Here is an 18,520-nt window from a genome sequence, read left to right as displayed (position 1 = left end):
TAGGAACTTTCCAAAAGACTTCCCTGGCAGCGGTGGGATTCGAACCCACGCCCCCGAAGAGACTGGAGCCTTAATCCAGCGCCTTAGACCGCTCGGCCACGCTACCTTGTCATGGTGTGTTCCACGGGTCTTTACGACAGGTCAAACGGCCTCCCAAATAATGACTCTGCAGTCTAATCCTGTTTGCGTAAAACAAGCCCGCTCCCAAGCGGGTTAGAGGGCCTCCCTGCCTTGGTTAAAATGCCTGCTGGCAGCAATGGGATTTAGACTGGAGCCTTAAATCAAATGCCTTAGACCTCTCGGCCACGCTACCCTGGAATGCTCACTTTCGTGGGCCCTTTTCTGCCCTCTTCCCCCACCCCAAAGATAGAGAAAACGTCGGCCGCCAGACCTTCTTTGCAAAGCCTCTGGAGTGCGGGCAAAGAATGGTTTTTTGTGTATAGGCACAATAGCCTTCCAAAACTCTGTCTTGGCAGTAGTGGGATTCAAACCCACGCCCCCGAAGAGACTGGAGCCTTAATCCAGCGGCTTAAACCACTCAGCCCCGCTACCCTGCCACAGCCGCCTTCGTGGGCCCTTTTTTTTTCTTGTCGCGCTTCGCCGCAAGCTGATGCCTTGTAATTCGAAGCCGTAAAGGCATCCTTTATACAGGGGTATGCAGTCCTACTCCTGGTGGCCCCCTTCCTGTGGAGTGGAGGTCAGCATCAAGCAGGCTCCTGATTGGTTAACGCGGCGCGAATTGACGCAGAAGTTCAGATTTTTCACCTCGGGCAGCAGACGCGAATGCTTGTCAGACGCGTGATTCACAAAAAAGCACAATTCGCGCTTAACGCACCTAACGCGCCAGACGCTCAATTCGCGCCATTCGCGAGAACTAGACGCGCGGATGAGGCGAATTCGCGTCTACCGCGCCGCGCTAAACGCCTCATTCGCGCCGCAAGAACTCCAGGCGCGTGTAAACACGTCTTACCATTGACTTAACATTGAAATCACTCGGACCAGACGCATATTCCCGTTTGGTGTGAGCGTAGCATTAGACCGTGCGGCCATGCTACCTCGTCGGGTTGCGCTCCAAGGGTCTCTTGGACAGGTGGTACGGCCTCCCTAATACTTACTCTGCAGAACTGCTGCAGTCTAATCCTGTTTGCGTGAAATAATCCCGCTGCCAAACGGGTTAGAGGGCCTCCCTGCCTTGGTTAAAATGGCTGCTGGCAGCGATGGGATTCGAACCCACGCCCCCGAAGAGACTGGAGCCTAAATCCAGCGCCTTAGACCACTCGGCCACGCTACCCTGGGATTCTCACTTTCGTGGGCCATTTTCTGCCCTCTTCCCCCACCCCAAATATAGAGAGAACGTCGGCCGCGGGACCTTCTATGCAAAGCCTCTGGAATGCGGGCAAAGAACATTTTTTTTGCGTACGCACAATAGCCTTCCAAAACTCTGTCTTGGCAGCAGTGGGATTCAAACCCACACCCCCGAAGAGACTGGAGCCTTAATCCAACGCCTTATGCTACGTTCACACCAAACGCGAATACGCGTCTAAATTCTCGCCTGCCGCTTCTATTTACACGCCTGACCACTTTGTGTTCATTCGCCCGTCAAGAGCGAAATGGACGCGCATGAAAACAAAAGTTTGAAGTGAAATTTACGCGCGTCAGTTGCGTCAGAGAGGCGAAAGTTTCAAAAAGTTTCGAACCCCATTGGCAGCCATCTTTTTACAAGACGTCTGTTGTTGATCGGTCATTTATCGAGAGTGTCACTGCTCTGTATTGGCTCTGGAGAGCAGAACAGCGGTGTAGGGATCATCGTCGCTGTATTTGGGTTGCGCTTCGCCACAAGCTGATGCCTTGTAATTCGCCGCCGTAAAGGCATCCTTAATACAGGGTATGCAGTCCTACTCCTGGTGTCCCCCTTCCTGTGGAGTGGAGGTCCATCTCTGATCAAGCACACCTGAATCCGCTAATCAAGGCCTTTGGGGCTTATGTGGAAACGATAGCCAGCTGTGATGCATTTAAAATCAAAATGATCAGGCAGCTGTTATTTCACCCAAAACTTTTCATGAGTAAAACTGGCTGTCTCCATTCTTGTAGACTACTCATTGTTTTTCATTAATATAATTTATTGCACCTCTCCTATGATTGTAAATTATTGGTGTGCCTCTGTTGGAATGGAGCAGAGGCTGGGACAAGCTGGGACAAGCTTTTTTTTCGCCGCAAGCTGATGCCTTGTAATTCGAAGCCGTAAAGGCATCCTTTATACAGGGGTATGCAGTCCTACTCCTGGTGGCCCCCTTCCTGTGGAGTGGAGGTCAGCATCAAGCAGGCTCCTGATTGGTTAACGCGGCGCGAATTGACGCAGAAGTTCAGATTTATCACCTCGGGCAGCAGACGCGAATGCTTGTCAGACGCGTGATTCACAAAAAAGCACAATTCGCGCTTAACGCACCTAACGCGCCAGACGCTCAATTCGCGCCATTCACGAGAACTAGACGCGCGGATGAGGCGAATTCGCGTCTACCGCGCCGCGCTAAACGCCTCATTCGCGCCGCAAGAACTCCAGGCGCGTGTAAACACGTCTTACCATTGACTTAACATTGAAATCACTCGGACCAGACGCATATTCCCGTTTGGTGTGAGCGTAGCATTAGACCGTGCGGCCATGCTGCCTCGTCGGGTTGCGCTCCAAGGGTCTCTTCGACAGGTGGAACGGCCTCCCTAATACTTACATGGCAGAACTGCTGCAGTCTAATCCTGTTTGCGTGAAATAATCCCGCTGCCAAGCGGGTTAGAGGGCCTCCCTGCTTTGGTTAAAATTGCTGCTGGCAGCGATGGGATTCGAACCCACGGCCCCGAAGAGACTGGAGCCTAAATCCAGCGCCTTAGACCACTCGGCCACGCTACCCTGGGATTTGCACTTTCGTGGGCCATTTTCTGCCCTCTTCCCCCACCCCAAATATAGAGAGAACGTCGGCCGCCGGACCTTCTATGCAAAGCCTCTGGAATGCGGGCAAAGAACATTTTTTTTTGCGTACGCTCAATAGCCTTCCAAAACTCTGTCTTGGCAGCAGTGGGATTCAAACCCACACCCCCGAAGAGACTGGAGCCTTAATCCAACGCCTTATGCTACGTTCACACCAAACGCGAATACGCGTCTAAATTCTCGCCTGCCGCTTCTATTTATACGCGTGACCACTTTGTGTTCATTCGCCCGTCAAGAGCGAAATGGACGCGCATAAAAACAAAAGTTTGAAGCGAAATTTACGCGCGTCAGGTGCGTCAGAGAGGCAAAAGTTTCAAAAAGTTTCGAACCCCATTGTCAGCCATCTTTTTACAAGACGTCTGTTGTTGATCGGTCATTTATCGAGAGTGTCACTGCTCTGTATTGGCTCTGGAGAGCAGAACAGCGGTGTAGGGATCATCGTCGCTGTATTTGGGTTGCGCTTCGCCACAAGCTGATGCCTTTTAATTCGCCGCCGTAAAGGCATCCTTAATACAGGGTATGCAGTCCTACTCCAGGTGGCCCCCTTCCTGTGGAGTGGAGGTCCATCTCTGATCAAGCACACCTGAATCCGCTAATCAAGGCCTTTGGGGCTTATGTGGAAACGATAGCCAGCTGTGATGCATTTAAAATCAAAATGATCAGGCAGCTGTTATTTCACCCAAAACTTTCCATGAGTAAAACTGGCTGTCTCCATTCTTGTAGACTACTCATTGTTTTTCATTAATATAATTTATTGCACCTCTCCTATGATTGTAAATTATTGGTGTGCCTCTGTTGGAATGGAGCAGAGGCTGGGACAAGCTTTAAGCACTGACTTTGCTAAATGGCAAAGAATGCGAAAGCGGCTAAGTTTGGATGAGCATGCAGCGTCACTTCTCCAGTCGCTTCGCAGCCTCAGGAACTTTCCAAAAGACTTCCCTGGCAGCGGTGTGATTCGAACCCACGCCCCCGAAGAGACTGGAGCCTTAATCCGGCGCCTTAGACCGCTCGGCCACGCTACCTTGTCATGGTGTGTTCCACGGGTCTTTACGACAGGTCAAACGGCCTCCCAAATACTGACTCTGCGGAACGGCTGCAGTCTAATCCTGTTTGCGTAAAACAAGCCCGCTCCCAAGCGGGTTAGAGGGCCTCCCTGCCTTGGTTAAAATGCCTGCTGGCAGCAATGGGATTTAGACTGGAGCCTAAATCAAATGCCTTAGACCTCTCGGCCACGCTACCCTGGAATGCTCACTTTCGTGGGCCCTTTTCTGCCCTCTTCCCCCACCCCAAAGATAGAGAAAACGTCGGCCGCCGGACCTTCTTTGCAAAGCCTCTGGAGTGCGGGCAAAGAATGTTTTTTTGTGTATAGGCACCAAAACTCTGTCTTGGCAGTAGTGGGATTCAAACCCACGCCCCCGAAGAGACTGGAGCCTTAATCCAGCAGCTTAGACCACTCGGCCACGCTACCCTGCCACAGCCGCCTTCGTGGGCCCTTTTTTTTTCTTGTCGCGCTTCGCCGCAAGCTGATGCCTTGTAATTCGAAGCCGTAAAGGCATCCTTTATACAGGGGTATGCAGTCCTACTCCTGGTGGCCCCCTTCCTGTGGAGTGGAGGTCAGCATCAAGCAGGCTCCTGATTGGTTAACGCGGCGCGAATTGACGCAGAAGTTCCGATTTTTCACCTCGGGCAGCAGACGCGAATTCTTGTCAGACGCGTGATTCACAAAAAAGCACAATTCGCGCTTAACGCACCTAACGCGCCAGACGCTCAATTCGCGCCATTCGCGAGAACTAGACGCGCGGATGAGGCAAATTCGCGTCTACCGCGCCGCGCTAAACGCCTCATTCGCGCCGCAAGAACTCCAGGCGCGTGTAAACACGTCTTACCATTGACTTAACATTGAAATCACTCGGACCAGACGCATATTCCCGTTTGGTGTGAGCGTAGCATTAGACCGTGCGGCCATGCTACCTCGTCGGGTTGCGCTCCAAGGGTCTCTTGGACAGGTGGTACGGCCTCCCTAATACTTTCTCTGCAGAACTGCTGCAGTCTAATCCTGTTTGCGTGAAATAATCCCGCTGCCAAACGGGTTAGAGGGCCTCCCTGCCTTGGTTAAAATGGCTGCTGGAAGCGATGGGATTCGAACCCACGCCCCCGAAAAGACTGGAGCCTAAATCCAGCGCCTTAGACCACTCGGCCACGCTACCCTGGGATTCTCACTTTCGTGGGCCATTTTCTGCCCTCTTCCCCCACCCCAAATATAGAGAGAACGTCGGCCGCCGGACCTTCTATGCAAAGCCTCTGGAATGCGGGCAAAGAACATTTTTTTTGCGTACGCACAATAGCCTTCCAAAACTCTGTCTTGGCAGCAGTGGGATTCAAACCCACACCCCCGAAGAGACTGGAGCCTTAATCCAACGCCTTATGCTACGTTCACACCAAACGCGAATACGCGTCTAAATTCTGGCCTGCCGCTTCTATTTACACGCCTGACCACTTTGTGTTCATTCGCCCGTCAAGAGCGAAATGGACTCGCATGAAAACAAAAGTTTGAAGTGAAATTTACGCGCGTCAGGTGCGTCAGAGAGGCGAAAGTTTCAAAAAGTTTCGAACCCCATTGGCAGCCATCTTTTTACAAGACGTCTGTTGTTGATCGGTCATTTATCGAGAGTGTCACTGCTCTGTATTGGCTCTGGAGAGCAGAACAGCGGTGTAGGGATCATCGTCGCTGTATTTGGGTTGCGCTTCGCCACAAGCTGATGCCTTGTAATTCGCCGCCGTAAAGGCATCCTTAATACAGGGTATGCAGTCCTACTCCTGGTGGCCCCCTTCCTGTGGAGTGGAGGTCCATCTCTGATCAAGCACACCTGAATCCGCTAATCAAGGCCTTTGGGGCTTATGTGGAAACGATAGCCAGCTGTGATGCATTTAAAATCAAAATGATCAGGCAGCTGTTATTTCACCCAAAACTTTTCATGAGTAAAACTGGCTGTCTCCATTCTTGTAGACTACTCATTGTTTTTCATTAATATAATTTATTGCACCTCTCCTATGATTGTAAATTATTGGTGTGCCTCTGTTGGAATGGAGCAGAGGCTGGGACAAGCTTTAAGCACTGACTTTGCTAAATGGCAAAGAATGCGAAAGCGGCTAAGTTTGGATGAGCATGCAGCGTCACTTCTCCAGTCGCTTCGCAGCCTCACGAACTTTCCAAAAGACTTCCCTGGCAGCAGTGGGATTCGAACCCACGCCCCCGAAGAGACTGGAGCCTTAATCCAGCGCCTTAGACCGCTCGGCCACGCTACCTTGTCATGGTGTGTTCCACGGGTCTTTACGACAGGTCAAACGGCCTCCCAAATACTGACTCTGCAGTCTAATCCTGTTTGCGTAAAACAAGCCCGCTCCCAAGCGGGTTAGAGGGCCTCCCTGCCTTGGTTAAAATGCCTGCTGGCAGCAATGGGATTTAGACTGGAGCCTTAAATCAAATGCCTTAGACCTCTCGGCCACGCTACCCTGGAATGCTCACTTTCGTGGGCCCTTTTCTGCCCTCTTCCCCCACCCCAAAGATAGAGAAAACGTCGGCCGCCGGACCTTCTTTGCAAAGCCTCTGAAGTGCGGGCAAAGAATGGTTTTTTGTGTATAGGCACAATAGCCTTCCAAAACTCTGTCTTGGCAGTAGTGGGATTCAAACCCACGCCCCCGAAGAGACTGGAGCCTTAATCCAGCGGCTTAAACCACTCAGCCCCGCTACCCTGCCACAGCCGCCTTCGTGGGCCCTTTTTTTTCTTGTCGCGCTTCGCCGCAAGCTGATGCCTTGTAATTCGAAGCCGTAAAGGCATCCTTTATACAGGGGTATGCAGTCCTACTCCTGGTGGCCCCCTTCCTGTGGAGTGGAGGTCAGCATCAAGCAGGCTCCTGATTGGTTAACGCGGCGCGAATTGACGCAGAAGTTCAGATTTTTCACCTCGGGCAGCAGACGCGAATGCTTGTCAGACGCGTGATTCACAAAAAAGCACAATTCGCGCTTAACGCACCTAACGCGCCAGATGCTCAATTCGCGCCATTCGCGAGAACTAGACGCGCGGATGAGGCGAATTCGCGTCTACCGCGCCGCGCTAAACGCCTCATTCGCGCCGCAAGAACTCCAGGCACGTGTAAACACGTCTTACCATTGACTTAACATTGAAATCACTCGGACCAGACGCATATTCCCGTTTGGTGTGAGCGTAGCATTAGACCGTGCGGCCATGCTGCCTCGTCGGGTTGCGCTCCAAGGGTCTCTTCGACAGGTGGAACGGCCTCCCTAATACTTACATGGCAGAACTGCTGCAGTCTAATCCTGTTTGCGTGAAATAATCCCGCTGCCAAGCGGGTTAGAGGGCCTCCCTGCTTTGGTTAAAATTGCTGCTGGCAGCGATGGGATTCGAACCCACGGCCCCGAAGAGACTGGAGCCTAAATCCAGCGCCTTAGACCACTCGGCCACGCTACCCTGGGATTTGCACTTTCGTGGGCCATTTTCTGCCCTCTTCCCCCACCCCAAATATAGAGAGAACGTCGGCCGCCGGACCTTCTATGCAAAGCCTCTGGAATGCGGGCAAAGAACATTTTTTTTTGCGTACGCTCAATAGCCTTCCAAAACTCTGTCTTGGCAGCAGTGGGATTCAAACCCACACCCCCGAAGAGACTGGAGCCTTAATCCAACGCCTTATGCTACGTTCACACCAAACGCGAATACGCGTCTAAATTCTCGCCTGCCGCTTCTATTTATACGCGTGACCACTTTGTGTTCATTCGCCCGTCAAGAGCGAAATGGACGCGCATAAAAACAAAAGTTTGAAGCGAAATTTACGCGCGTCAGGTGCGTCAGAGAGGCAAAAGTTTCAAAAAGTTTCGAACCCCATTGTCAGCCATCTTTTTACAAGACGTCTGTTGTTGATCGGTCATTTATCGAGAGTGTCACTGCTCTGTATTGGCTCTGGAGAGCAGAACAGCGGTGTAGGGATCATCGTCGCTGTATTTGGGTTGCGCTTCGCCACAAGCTGATGCCTTTTAATTCGCCGCCGTAAAGGCATCCTTAATACAGGGTATGCAGTCCTACTCCAGGTGGCCCCCTTCCTGTGGAGTGGAGGTCCATCTCTGATCAAGCACACCTGAATCCGCTAATCAAGGCCTTTGGGGCTTATGTGGAAACGATAGCCAGCTGTGATGCATTTAAAATCAAAATGATCAGGCAGCTGTTATTTCACCCAAAACTTTCCATGAGTAAAACTGGCTGTCTCCATTCTTGTAGACTACTCATTGTTTTTCATTAATATAATTTATTGCACCTCTCCTATGATTGTAAATTATTGGTGTGCCTCTGTTGGAATGGAGCAGAGGCTGGGACAAGCTTTAAGCACTGACTTTGCTAAATGGCAAAGAATGCGAAAGCGGCTAAGTTTGGATGAGCATGCAGCGTCACTTCTCCAGTCGCTTCGCAGCCTCAGGAACTTTCCAAAAGACTTCCCTGGCAGCGGTGTGATTCGAACCCACGCCCCCGAAGAGACTGGAGCCTTAATCCGGCGCCTTAGACCGCTCGGCCACGCTACCTTGTCATGGTGTGTTCCACGGGTCTTTACGACAGGTCAAACGGCCTCCCAAATACTGACTCTGCGGAACGGCTGCAGTCTAATCCTGTTTGCGTAAAACAAGCCCGCTCCCAAGCGGGTTAGAGGGCCTCCCTGCCTTGGTTAAAATGCCTGCTGGCAGCAATGGGATTTAGACTGGAGCCTAAATCAAATGCCTTAGACCTCTCGGCCACGCTACCCTGGAATGCTCACTTTCGTGGGCCCTTTTCTGCCCTCTTCCCCCACCCCAAAGATAGAGAAAACGTCGGCCGCCGGACCTTCTTTGCAAAGCCTCTGGAGTGCGGGCAAAGAATGTTTTTTTGTGTATAGGCACCAAAACTCTGTCTTGGCAGTAGTGGGATTCAAACCCACGCCCCCGAAGAGACTGGAGCCTTAATCCAGCAGCTTAGACCACTCGGCCACGCTACCCTGCCACAGCCGCCTTCGTGGGCCCTTTTTTTTTCTTGTCGCGCTTCGCCGCAAGCTGATGCCTTGTAATTCGAAGCCGTAAAGGCATCCTTTATACAGGGGTATGCAGTCCTACTCCTGGTGGCCCCCTTCCTGTGGAGTGGAGGTCAGCATCAAGCAGGCTCCTGATTGGTTAACGCGGCGCGAATTGACGCAGAAGTTCCGATTTTTCACCTCGGGCAGCAGACGCGAATTCTTGTCAGACGCGTGATTCACAAAAAAGCACAATTCGCGCTTAACGCACCTAACGCGCCAGACGCTCAATTCGCGCCATTCGCGAGAACTAGACGCGCGGATGAGGCAAATTCGCGTCTACCGCGCCGCGCTAAACGCCTCATTCGCGCCGCAAGAACTCCAGGCGCGTGTAAACACGTCTTACCATTGACTTAACATTGAAATCACTCGGACCAGACGCATATTCCCGTTTGGTGTGAGCGTAGCATTAGACCGTGCGGCCATGCTACCTCGTCGGGTTGCGCTCCAAGGGTCTCTTGGACAGGTGGTACGGCCTCCCTAATACTTTCTCTGCAGAACTGCTGCAGTCTAATCCTGTTTGCGTGAAATAATCCCGCTGCCAAACGGGTTAGAGGGCCTCCCTGCCTTGGTTAAAATGGCTGCTGGAAGCGATGGGATTCGAACCCACGCCCCCGAAAAGACTGGAGCCTAAATCCAGCGCCTTAGACCACTCGGCCACGCTACCCTGGGATTCTCACTTTCGTGGGCCATTTTCTGCCCTCTTCCCCCACCCCAAATATAGAGAGAACGTCGGCCGCCGGACCTTCTATGCAAAGCCTCTGGAATGCGGGCAAAGAACATTTTTTTTGCGTACGCACAATAGCCTTCCAAAACTCTGTCTTGGCAGCAGTGGGATTCAAACCCACACCCCCGAAGAGACTGGAGCCTTAATCCAACGCCTTATGCTACGTTCACACCAAACGCGAATACGCGTCTAAATTCTGGCCTGCCGCTTCTATTTACACGCCTGACCACTTTGTGTTCATTCGCCCGTCAAGAGCGAAATGGACTCGCATGAAAACAAAAGTTTGAAGTGAAATTTACGCGCGTCAGGTGCGTCAGAGAGGCGAAAGTTTCAAAAAGTTTCGAACCCCATTGGCAGCCATCTTTTTACAAGACGTCTGTTGTTGATCGGTCATTTATCGAGAGTGTCACTGCTCTGTATTGGCTCTGGAGAGCAGAACAGCGGTGTAGGGATCATCGTCGCTGTATTTGGGTTGCGCTTCGCCACAAGCTGATGCCTTGTAATTCGCCGCCGTAAAGGCATCCTTAATACAGGGTATGCAGTCCTACTCCTGGTGGCCCCCTTCCTGTGGAGTGGAGGTCCATCTCTGATCAAGCACACCTGAATCCGCTAATCAAGGCCTTTGGGGCTTATGTGGAAACGATAGCCAGCTGTGATGCATTTAAAATCAAAATGATCAGGCAGCTGTTATTTCACCCAAAACTTTTCATGAGTAAAACTGGCTGTCTCCATTCTTGTAGACTACTCATTGTTTTTCATTAATATAATTTATTGCACCTCTCCTATGATTGTAAATTATTGGTGTGCCTCTGTTGGAATGGAGCAGAGGCTGGGACAAGCTTTAAGCACTGACTTTGCTAAATGGCAAAGAATGCGAAAGCGGCTAAGTTTGGATGAGCATGCAGCGTCACTTCTCCAGTCGCTTCGCAGCCTCACGAACTTTCCAAAAGACTTCCCTGGCAGCAGTGGGATTCGAACCCACGCCCCCGAAGAGACTGGAGCCTTAATCCAGCGCCTTAGACCGCTCGGCCACGCTACCTTGTCATGGTGTGTTCCACGGGTCTTTACGACAGGTCAAACGGCCTCCCAAATACTGACTCTGCAGTCTAATCCTGTTTGCGTAAAACAAGCCCGCTCCCAAGCGGGTTAGAGGGCCTCCCTGCCTTGGTTAAAATGCCTGCTGGCAGCAATGGGATTTAGACTGGAGCCTTAAATCAAATGCCTTAGACCTCTCGGCCACGCTACCCTGGAATGCTCACTTTCGTGGGCCCTTTTCTGCCCTCTTCCCCCACCCCAAAGATAGAGAAAACGTCGGCCGCCGGACCTTCTTTGCAAAGCCTCTGAAGTGCGGGCAAAGAATGGTTTTTTGTGTATAGGCACAATAGCCTTCCAAAACTCTGTCTTGGCAGTAGTGGGATTCAAACCCACGCCCCCGAAGAGACTGGAGCCTTAATCCAGCGGCTTAAACCACTCAGCCCCGCTACCCTGCCACAGCCGCCTTCGTGGGCCCTTTTTTTTCTTGTCGCGCTTCGCCGCAAGCGGATGCCTTGTAATTCGAAGCCGTAAAGGCATCCTTTATACAGGGGTATGCAGTCCTACTCCTGGTGGCCCCCTTCCTGTGGAGTGGAGGTCAGCATCAAGCAGGCTCCTGATTGGTTAACGCGGCGCGAATTGACGCAGAAGTTCAGATTTTTCACCTCGGGCAGCAGACGCGAATGCTTGTCAGACGCGTGATTCACAAAAAAGCACAATTCGCGCTTAACGCACCTAACGCGCCAGACGCTCAATTCGCGCCATTCGCGAGAACTAGACGCGCGGATGAGGCGAATTCGCGTCTACCGCGCCGCGCTAAACGCCTCATTCGCGCCGCAAGAACTCCAGGCGCGTGTAAACACGTCTTACCATTGACTTAACATTGAAATCACTCGGACCAGACGCATATTCCCGTTTGGTGTGAGCGTAGCATTAGACCGTGCGGCCATGCTGCCTCGTCGGGTTGCGCTCCAAGGGTCTCTTCGACAGGTGGAACGGCCTCCCTAATACTTACATGGCAGAACTGCTGCAGTCTAATCCTGTTTGCGTGAAATAATCCCGCTGCCAAGCGGGTTAGAGGGCCTCCCTGCTTTGGTTAAAATTGCTGCTGGCAGCGATGGGATTCGAACCCACGGCCCCGAAGAGACTGGAGCCTAAATCCAGCGCCTTAGACCACTCGGCCACGCTACCCTGGGATTTGCACTTTCGTGGGCCATTTTCTGCCCTCTTCCCCCACCCCAAATATAGAGAGAACGTCGGCCGCCGGACCTTCTATGCAAAGCCTCTGGAATGCGGGCAAAGAACATTTTTTTTTGCGTACGCTCAATAGCCTTCCAAAACTCTGTCTTGGCAGCAGTGGGATTCAAACCCACACCCCCGAAGAGACTGGAGCCTTAATCCAACGCCTTATGCTACGTTCACACCAAACGCGAATACGCGTCTAAATTCTCGCCTGCCGCTTCTATTTATACGCGTGACCACTTTGTGTTCATTCGCCCGTCAAGAGCGAAATGGACGCGCATAAAAACAAAAGTTTGAAGCGAAATTTACGCGCGTCAGGTGCGTCAGAGAGGCAAAAGTTTCAAAAAGTTTCGAACCCCATTGTCAGCCATCTTTTTACAAGACGTCTGTTGTTGATCGGTCATTTATCGAGAGTGTCACTGCTCTGTATTGGCTCTGGAGAGCAGAACAGCGGTGTAGGGATCATCGTCGCTGTATTTGGGTTGCGCTTCGCCACAAGCTGATGCCTTTTAATTCGCCGCCGTAAAGGCATCCTTAATACAGGGTATGCAGTCCTACTCCAGGTGGCCCCCTTCCTGTGGAGTGGAGGTCCATCTCTGATCAAGCACACCTGAATCCGCTAATCAAGGCCTTTGGGGCTTATGTGGAAACGATAGCCAGCTGTGATGCATTTAAAATCAAAATGATCAGGCAGCTGTTATTTCACCCAAAACTTTCCATGAGTAAAACTGGCTGTCTCCATTCTTGTAGACTACTCATTGTTTTTCATTAATATAATTTATTGCACCTCTCCTATGATTGTAAATTATTGGTGTGCCTCTGTTGGAATGGAGCAGAGGCTGGGACAAGCTTTAAGCACTGACTTTGCTAAATGGCAAAGAATGCGAAAGCGGCTAAGTTTGGATGAGCATGCAGCGTCACTTCTCCAGTCGCTTCGCAGCCTCAGGAACTTTCCAAAAGACTTCCCTGGCAGCGGTGTGATTCGAACCCACGCCCCCGAAGAGACTGGAGCCTTAATCCGGCGCCTTAGACCGCTCGGCCACGCTACCTTGTCATGGTGTGTTCCACGGGTCTTTACGACAGGTCAAACGGCCTCCCAAATACTGACTCTGCGGAACGGCTGCAGTCTAATCCTGTTTGCGTAAAACAAGCCCGCTCCCAAGCGGGTTAGAGGGCCTCCCTGCCTTGGTTAAAATGCCTGCTGGCAGCAATGGGATTTAGACTGGAGCCTAAATCAAATGCCTTAGACCTCTCGGCCACGCTACCCTGGAATGCTCACTTTCGTGGGCCCTTTTCTGCCCTCTTCCCCCACCCCAAAGATAGAGAAAACGTCGGCCGCCGGACCTTCTTTGCAAAGCCTCTGGAGTGCGGGCAAAGAATGTTTTTTTGTGTATAGGCACCAAAACTCTGTCTTGGCAGTAGTGGGATTCAAACCCACGCCCCCGAAGAGACTGGAGCCTTAATCCAGCAGCTTAGACCACTCGGCCACGCTACCCTGCCACAGCCGCCTTCGTGGGCCCTTTTTTTTTCTTGTCGCGCTTCGCCGCAAGCTGATGCCTTGTAATTCGAAGCCGTAAAGGCATCCTTTATACAGGGGTATGCAGTCCTACTCCTGGTGGCCCCCTTCCTGTGGAGTGGAGGTCAGCATCAAGCAGGCTCCTGATTGGTTAACGCGGCGCGAATTGACGCAGAAGTTCCGATTTTTCACCTCGGGCAGCAGACGCGAATTCTTGTCAGACGCGTGATTCACAAAAAAGCACAATTCGCGCTTAACGCACCTAACGCGCCAGACGCTCAATTCGCGCCATTCGCGAGAACTAGACGCGCGGATGAGGCAAATTCGCGTCTACCGCGCCGCGCTAAACGCCTCATTCGCGCCGCAAGAACTCCAGGCGCGTGTAAACACGTCTTACCATTGACTTAACATTGAAATCACTCGGACCAGACGCATATTCCCGTTTGGTGTGAGCGTAGCATTAGACCGTGCGGCCATGCTACCTCGTCGGGTTGCGCTCCAAGGGTCTCTTGGACAGGTGGTACGGCCTCCCTAATACTTTCTCTGCAGAACTGCTGCAGTCTAATCCTGTTTGCGTGAAATAATCCCGCTGCCAAACGGGTTAGAGGGCCTCCCTGCCTTGGTTAAAATGGCTGCTGGAAGCGATGGGATTCGAACCCACGCCCCCGAAAAGACTGGAGCCTAAATCCAGCGCCTTAGACCACTCGGCCACGCTACCCTGGGATTCTCACTTTCGTGGGCCATTTTCTGCCCTCTTCCCCCACCCCAAATATAGAGAGAACGTCGGCCGCCGGACCTTCTATGCAAAGCCTCTGGAATGCGGGCAAAGAACATTTTTTTTGCGTACGCACAATAGCCTTCCAAAACTCTGTCTTGGCAGCAGTGGGATTCAAACCCACACCCCCGAAGAGACTGGAGCCTTAATCCAACGCCTTATGCTACGTTCACACCAAACGCGAATACGCGTCTAAATTCTGGCCTGCCGCTTCTATTTACACGCCTGACCACTTTGTGTTCATTCGCCCGTCAAGAGCGAAATGGACTCGCATGAAAACAAAAGTTTGAAGTGAAATTTACGCGCGTCAGGTGCGTCAGAGAGGCGAAAGTTTCAAAAAGTTTCGAACCCCATTGGCAGCCATCTTTTTACAAGACGTCTGTTGTTGATCGGTCATTTATCGAGAGTGTCACTGCTCTGTATTGGCTCTGGAGAGCAGAACAGCGGTGTAGGGATCATCGTCGCTGTATTTGGGTTGCGCTTCGCCACAAGCTGATGCCTTGTAATTCGCCGCCGTAAAGGCATCCTTAATACAGGGTATGCAGTCCTACTCCTGGTGGCCCCCTTCCTGTGGAGTGGAGGTCCATCTCTGATCAAGCACACCTGAATCCGCTAATCAAGGCCTTTGGGGCTTATGTGGAAACGATAGCCAGCTGTGATGCATTTAAAATCAAAATGATCAGGCAGCTGTTATTTCACCCAAAACTTTTCATGAGTAAAACTGGCTGTCTCCATTCTTGTAGACTACTCATTGTTTTTCATTAATATAATTTATTGCACCTCTCCTATGATTGTAAATTATTGGTGTGCCTCTGTTGGAATGGAGCAGAGGCTGGGACAAGCTTTAAGCACTGACTTTGCTAAATGGCAAAGAATGCGAAAGCGGCTAAGTTTGGATGAGCATGCAGCGTCACTTCTCCAGTCGCTTCGCAGCCTCACGAACTTTCCAAAAGACTTCCCTGGCAGCAGTGGGATTCGAACCCACGCCCCCGAAGAGACTGGAGCCTTAATCCAGCGCCTTAGACCGCTCGGCCACGCTACCTTGTCATGGTGTGTTCCACGGGTCTTTACGACAGGTCAAACGGCCTCCCAAATACTGACTCTGCAGTCTAATCCTGTTTGCGTAAAACAAGCCCGCTCCCAAGCGGGTTAGAGGGCCTCCCTGCCTTGGTTAAAATGCCTGCTGGCAGCAATGGGATTTAGACTGGAGCCTTAAATCAAATGCCTTAGACCTCTCGGCCACGCTACCCTGGAATGCTCACTTTCGTGGGCCCTTTTCTGCCCTCTTCCCCCACCCCAAAGATAGAGAAAACGTCGGCCGCCGGACCTTCTTTGCAAAGCCTCTGAAGTGCGGGCAAAGAATGGTTTTTTGTGTATAGGCACAATAGCCTTCCAAAACTCTGTCTTGGCAGTAGTGGGATTCAAACCCACGCCCCCGAAGAGACTGGAGCCTTAATCCAGCGGCTTAAACCACTCAGCCCCGCTACCCTGCCACAGCCGCCTTCGTGGGCCCTTTTTTTTCTTGTCGCGCTTCGCCGCAAGCGGATGCCTTGTAATTCGAAGCCGTAAAGGCATCCTTTATACAGGGGTATGCAGTCCTACTCCTGGTGGCCCCCTTCCTGTGGAGTGGAGGTCAGCATCAAGCAGGCTCCTGATTGGTTAACGCGGCGCGAATTGACGCAGAAGTTCAGATTTTTCACCTCGGGCAGCAGACGCGAATGCTTGTCAGACGCGTGATTCACAAAAAAGCACAATTCGCGCTTAACGCACCTAACGCGCCAGACGCTCAATTCGCGCCATTCGCGAGAACTAGACGCGCGGATGAGGCGAATTCGCGTCTACCGCGCCGCGCTAAACGCCTCATTCGCGCCGCAAGAACTCCAGGCGCGTGTAAACACGTCTTACCATTGACTTAACATTGAAATCACTCGGACCAGACGCATATTCCCGTTTGGTGTGAGCGTAGCATTAGACCGTGCGGCCATGCTGCCTCGTCGGGTTGCGCTCCAAGGGTCTCTTCGACAGGTGGAACGGCCTCCCTAATACTTACATGGCAGAACTGCTGCAGTCTAATCCTGTTTGCGTGAAATAATCCCGCTGCCAAGCGGGTTAGAGGGCCTCCCTGCTTTGGTTAAAATTGCTGCTGGCAGCGATGGGATTCGAACCCACGGCCCCGAAGAGACTGGAGCCTAAATCCAGCGCCTTAGACCACTCGGCCACGCTACCCTGGGATTTGCACTTTCGTGGGCCATTTTCTGCCCTCTTCCCCCACCCCAAATATAGAGAGAACGTCGGCCGCCGGACCTTCTATGCAAAGCCTCTGGAATGCGGGCAAAGAACATTTTTTTTTGCGTACGCTCAATAGCCTTCCAAAACTCTGTCTTGGCAGCAGTGGGATTCAAACCCACACCCCCGAAGAGACTGGAGCCTTAATCCAACGCCTTATGCTACGTTCACACCAAACGCGAATACGCGTCTAAATTCTCGCCTGCCGCTTCTATTTATACGCGTGACCACTTTGTGTTCATTCGCCCGTCAAGAGCGAAATGGACGCGCATAAAAACAAAAGTTTGAAGCGAAATTTACGCGCGTCAGGTGCGTCAGAGAGGCAAAAGTTTCAAAAAGTTTCGAACCCCATTGTCAGCCATCTTTTTACAAGACGTCTGTTGTTGATCGGTCATTTATCGAGAGTGTCACTGCTCTGTATTGGCTCTGGAGAGCAGAACAGCGGTGTAGGGATCATCGTCGCTGTATTTGGGTTGCGCTTCGCCACAAGCTGATGCCTTTTAATTCGCCGCCGTAAAGGCATCCTTAATACAGGGTATGCAGTCCTACTCCAGGTGGCCCCCTTCCTGTGGAGTGGAGGTCCATCTCTGATCAAGCACACCTGAATCCGCTAATCAAGGCCTTTGGGGCTTATGTGGAAACGATAGCCAGCTGTGATGCATTTAAAATCAAAATGATCAGGCAGCTGTTATTTCACCCAAAACTTTCCATGAGTAAAACTGGCTGTCTCCATTCTTGTAGACTACTCATTGTTTTTCATTAATATAATTTATTGCACCTCTCCTATGATTGTAAATTATTGGTGTGCCTCTGTTGGAATGGAGCAGAGGCTGGGACAAGCTTTAAGCACTGACTTTGCTAAATGGCAAAGAATGCGAAAGCGGCTAAGTTTGGATGAGCATGCAGCGTCACTTCTCCAGTCGCTTCGCAGCCTCAGGAACTTTCCAAAAGACTTCCCTGGCAGCGGTGTGATTCGAACCCACGCCCCCGAAGAGACTGGAGCCTTAATCCGGCGCCTTAGACCGCTCGGCCACGCTACCTTGTCATGGTGTGTTCCACGGGTCTTTACGACAGGTCAAACGGCCTCCCAAATACTGACTCTGCGGAACGGCTGCAGTCTAATCCTGTTTGCGTAAAACAAGCCCGCTCCCAAGCGGGTTAGAGGGCCTCCCTGCCTTGGTTAAAATGCCTGCTGGCAGCAATGGGATTTAGACTGGAGCCTAAATCAAATGCCTTAGACCTCTCGGCCACGCTACCCTGGAATGCTCACTTTCGTGGGCCCTTTTCTGCCCTCTTCCCCCACCCCAAAGATAGAGAAAACGTCGGCCGCCGGACCTTCTTTGCAAAGCCTCTGGAGTGCGGGCAAAGAATGTTTTTTTGTGTATAGGCACCAAAACTCTGTCTTGGCAGTAGTGGGATTCAAACCCACGCCCCCGAAGAGACTGGAGCCTTAATCCAGCAGCTTAGACCACTCGGCCACGCTACCCTGCCACAGCCGCCTTCGTGGGCCCTTTTTTTTTCTTGTCGCGCTTCGCCGCAAGCTGATGCCTTGTAATTCGAAGCCGTAAAGGCATCCTTTATACAGGGGTATGCAGTCCTACTCCTGGTGGCCCCCTTCCTGTGGAGTGGAGGTCAGCATCAAGCAGGCTCCTGATTGGTTAACGCGGCGCGAATTGACGCAGAAGTTCCGATTTTTCACCTCGGGCAGCAGACGCGAATTCTTGTCAGACGCGTGATTCACAAAAAAGCACAATTCGCGCTTAACGCACCTAACGCGCCAGACGCTCAATTCGCGCCATTCGCGAGAACTAGACGCGCGGATGAGGCAAATTCGCGTCTACCGCGCCGCGCTAA

The 18,520-nt window shown here is 51.9% G+C and overlaps 16 non-coding genes across 16 annotated transcripts; all 16 read right to left on the bottom strand.

The window, feature by feature from the left end:
- Positions 1 to 24: 24 nt before the first annotated feature.
- trnal-aag (transfer RNA leucine (anticodon AAG)) lies at positions 25 to 106 on the bottom strand. The gene has a single exon. It is a non-coding gene; the product is annotated as a tRNA-Leu (tRNA).
- Positions 107 to 1,209: 1,103 nt separating this feature from the next.
- On the bottom strand, positions 1,210 to 1,291 carry trnal-uag (transfer RNA leucine (anticodon UAG)). The gene has a single exon. It is a non-coding gene; the product is annotated as a tRNA-Leu (tRNA).
- Positions 1,292 to 2,820: 1,529 nt separating this feature from the next.
- trnal-uag (transfer RNA leucine (anticodon UAG)) lies at positions 2,821 to 2,902 on the bottom strand. The gene has a single exon. It is a non-coding gene; the product is annotated as a tRNA-Leu (tRNA).
- Positions 2,903 to 3,920: 1,018 nt separating this feature from the next.
- trnal-aag (transfer RNA leucine (anticodon AAG)) lies at positions 3,921 to 4,002 on the bottom strand. Its single transcript has one exon. It is a non-coding gene; the product is annotated as a tRNA-Leu (tRNA).
- Positions 4,003 to 5,105: 1,103 nt separating this feature from the next.
- Positions 5,106 to 5,187, bottom strand: trnal-uag (transfer RNA leucine (anticodon UAG)). Its single transcript has one exon. It is a non-coding gene; the product is annotated as a tRNA-Leu (tRNA).
- A 1,017-nt stretch (positions 5,188 to 6,204) lies between these two features.
- trnal-aag (transfer RNA leucine (anticodon AAG)) lies at positions 6,205 to 6,286 on the bottom strand. The gene has a single exon. It is a non-coding gene; the product is annotated as a tRNA-Leu (tRNA).
- Positions 6,287 to 7,388: 1,102 nt separating this feature from the next.
- trnal-uag (transfer RNA leucine (anticodon UAG)) lies at positions 7,389 to 7,470 on the bottom strand. Its single transcript has one exon. It is a non-coding gene; the product is annotated as a tRNA-Leu (tRNA).
- Positions 7,471 to 8,488: 1,018 nt separating this feature from the next.
- On the bottom strand, positions 8,489 to 8,570 carry trnal-aag (transfer RNA leucine (anticodon AAG)). The gene has a single exon. It is a non-coding gene; the product is annotated as a tRNA-Leu (tRNA).
- A 1,103-nt stretch (positions 8,571 to 9,673) lies between these two features.
- trnal-uag (transfer RNA leucine (anticodon UAG)) lies at positions 9,674 to 9,755 on the bottom strand. Its single transcript has one exon. It is a non-coding gene; the product is annotated as a tRNA-Leu (tRNA).
- Positions 9,756 to 10,772: 1,017 nt separating this feature from the next.
- Positions 10,773 to 10,854, bottom strand: trnal-aag (transfer RNA leucine (anticodon AAG)). Its single transcript has one exon. It is a non-coding gene; the product is annotated as a tRNA-Leu (tRNA).
- Positions 10,855 to 11,956: 1,102 nt separating this feature from the next.
- trnal-uag (transfer RNA leucine (anticodon UAG)) lies at positions 11,957 to 12,038 on the bottom strand. Its single transcript has one exon. It is a non-coding gene; the product is annotated as a tRNA-Leu (tRNA).
- Positions 12,039 to 13,056: 1,018 nt separating this feature from the next.
- Positions 13,057 to 13,138, bottom strand: trnal-aag (transfer RNA leucine (anticodon AAG)). Its single transcript has one exon. It is a non-coding gene; the product is annotated as a tRNA-Leu (tRNA).
- A 1,103-nt stretch (positions 13,139 to 14,241) lies between these two features.
- Positions 14,242 to 14,323, bottom strand: trnal-uag (transfer RNA leucine (anticodon UAG)). The gene has a single exon. It is a non-coding gene; the product is annotated as a tRNA-Leu (tRNA).
- A 1,017-nt stretch (positions 14,324 to 15,340) lies between these two features.
- trnal-aag (transfer RNA leucine (anticodon AAG)) lies at positions 15,341 to 15,422 on the bottom strand. Its single transcript has one exon. It is a non-coding gene; the product is annotated as a tRNA-Leu (tRNA).
- Positions 15,423 to 16,524: 1,102 nt separating this feature from the next.
- trnal-uag (transfer RNA leucine (anticodon UAG)) lies at positions 16,525 to 16,606 on the bottom strand. The gene has a single exon. It is a non-coding gene; the product is annotated as a tRNA-Leu (tRNA).
- Positions 16,607 to 17,624: 1,018 nt separating this feature from the next.
- trnal-aag (transfer RNA leucine (anticodon AAG)) lies at positions 17,625 to 17,706 on the bottom strand. The gene has a single exon. It is a non-coding gene; the product is annotated as a tRNA-Leu (tRNA).
- Between the last annotated feature and the right edge of the window lie 814 nt (positions 17,707 to 18,520).

Source organism: Garra rufa, chromosome 1 (assembly GCF_049309525.1).
Source record: "Garra rufa chromosome 1, GarRuf1.0, whole genome shotgun sequence".
In the NCBI taxonomy this organism is placed as follows: Eukaryota; Metazoa; Chordata; class Actinopteri; order Cypriniformes; family Cyprinidae; genus Garra; species Garra rufa.
The sequence above is the reverse complement of the archived record's forward strand: the minus strand, read 5'-3'. Positions and strand labels throughout refer to the sequence as shown.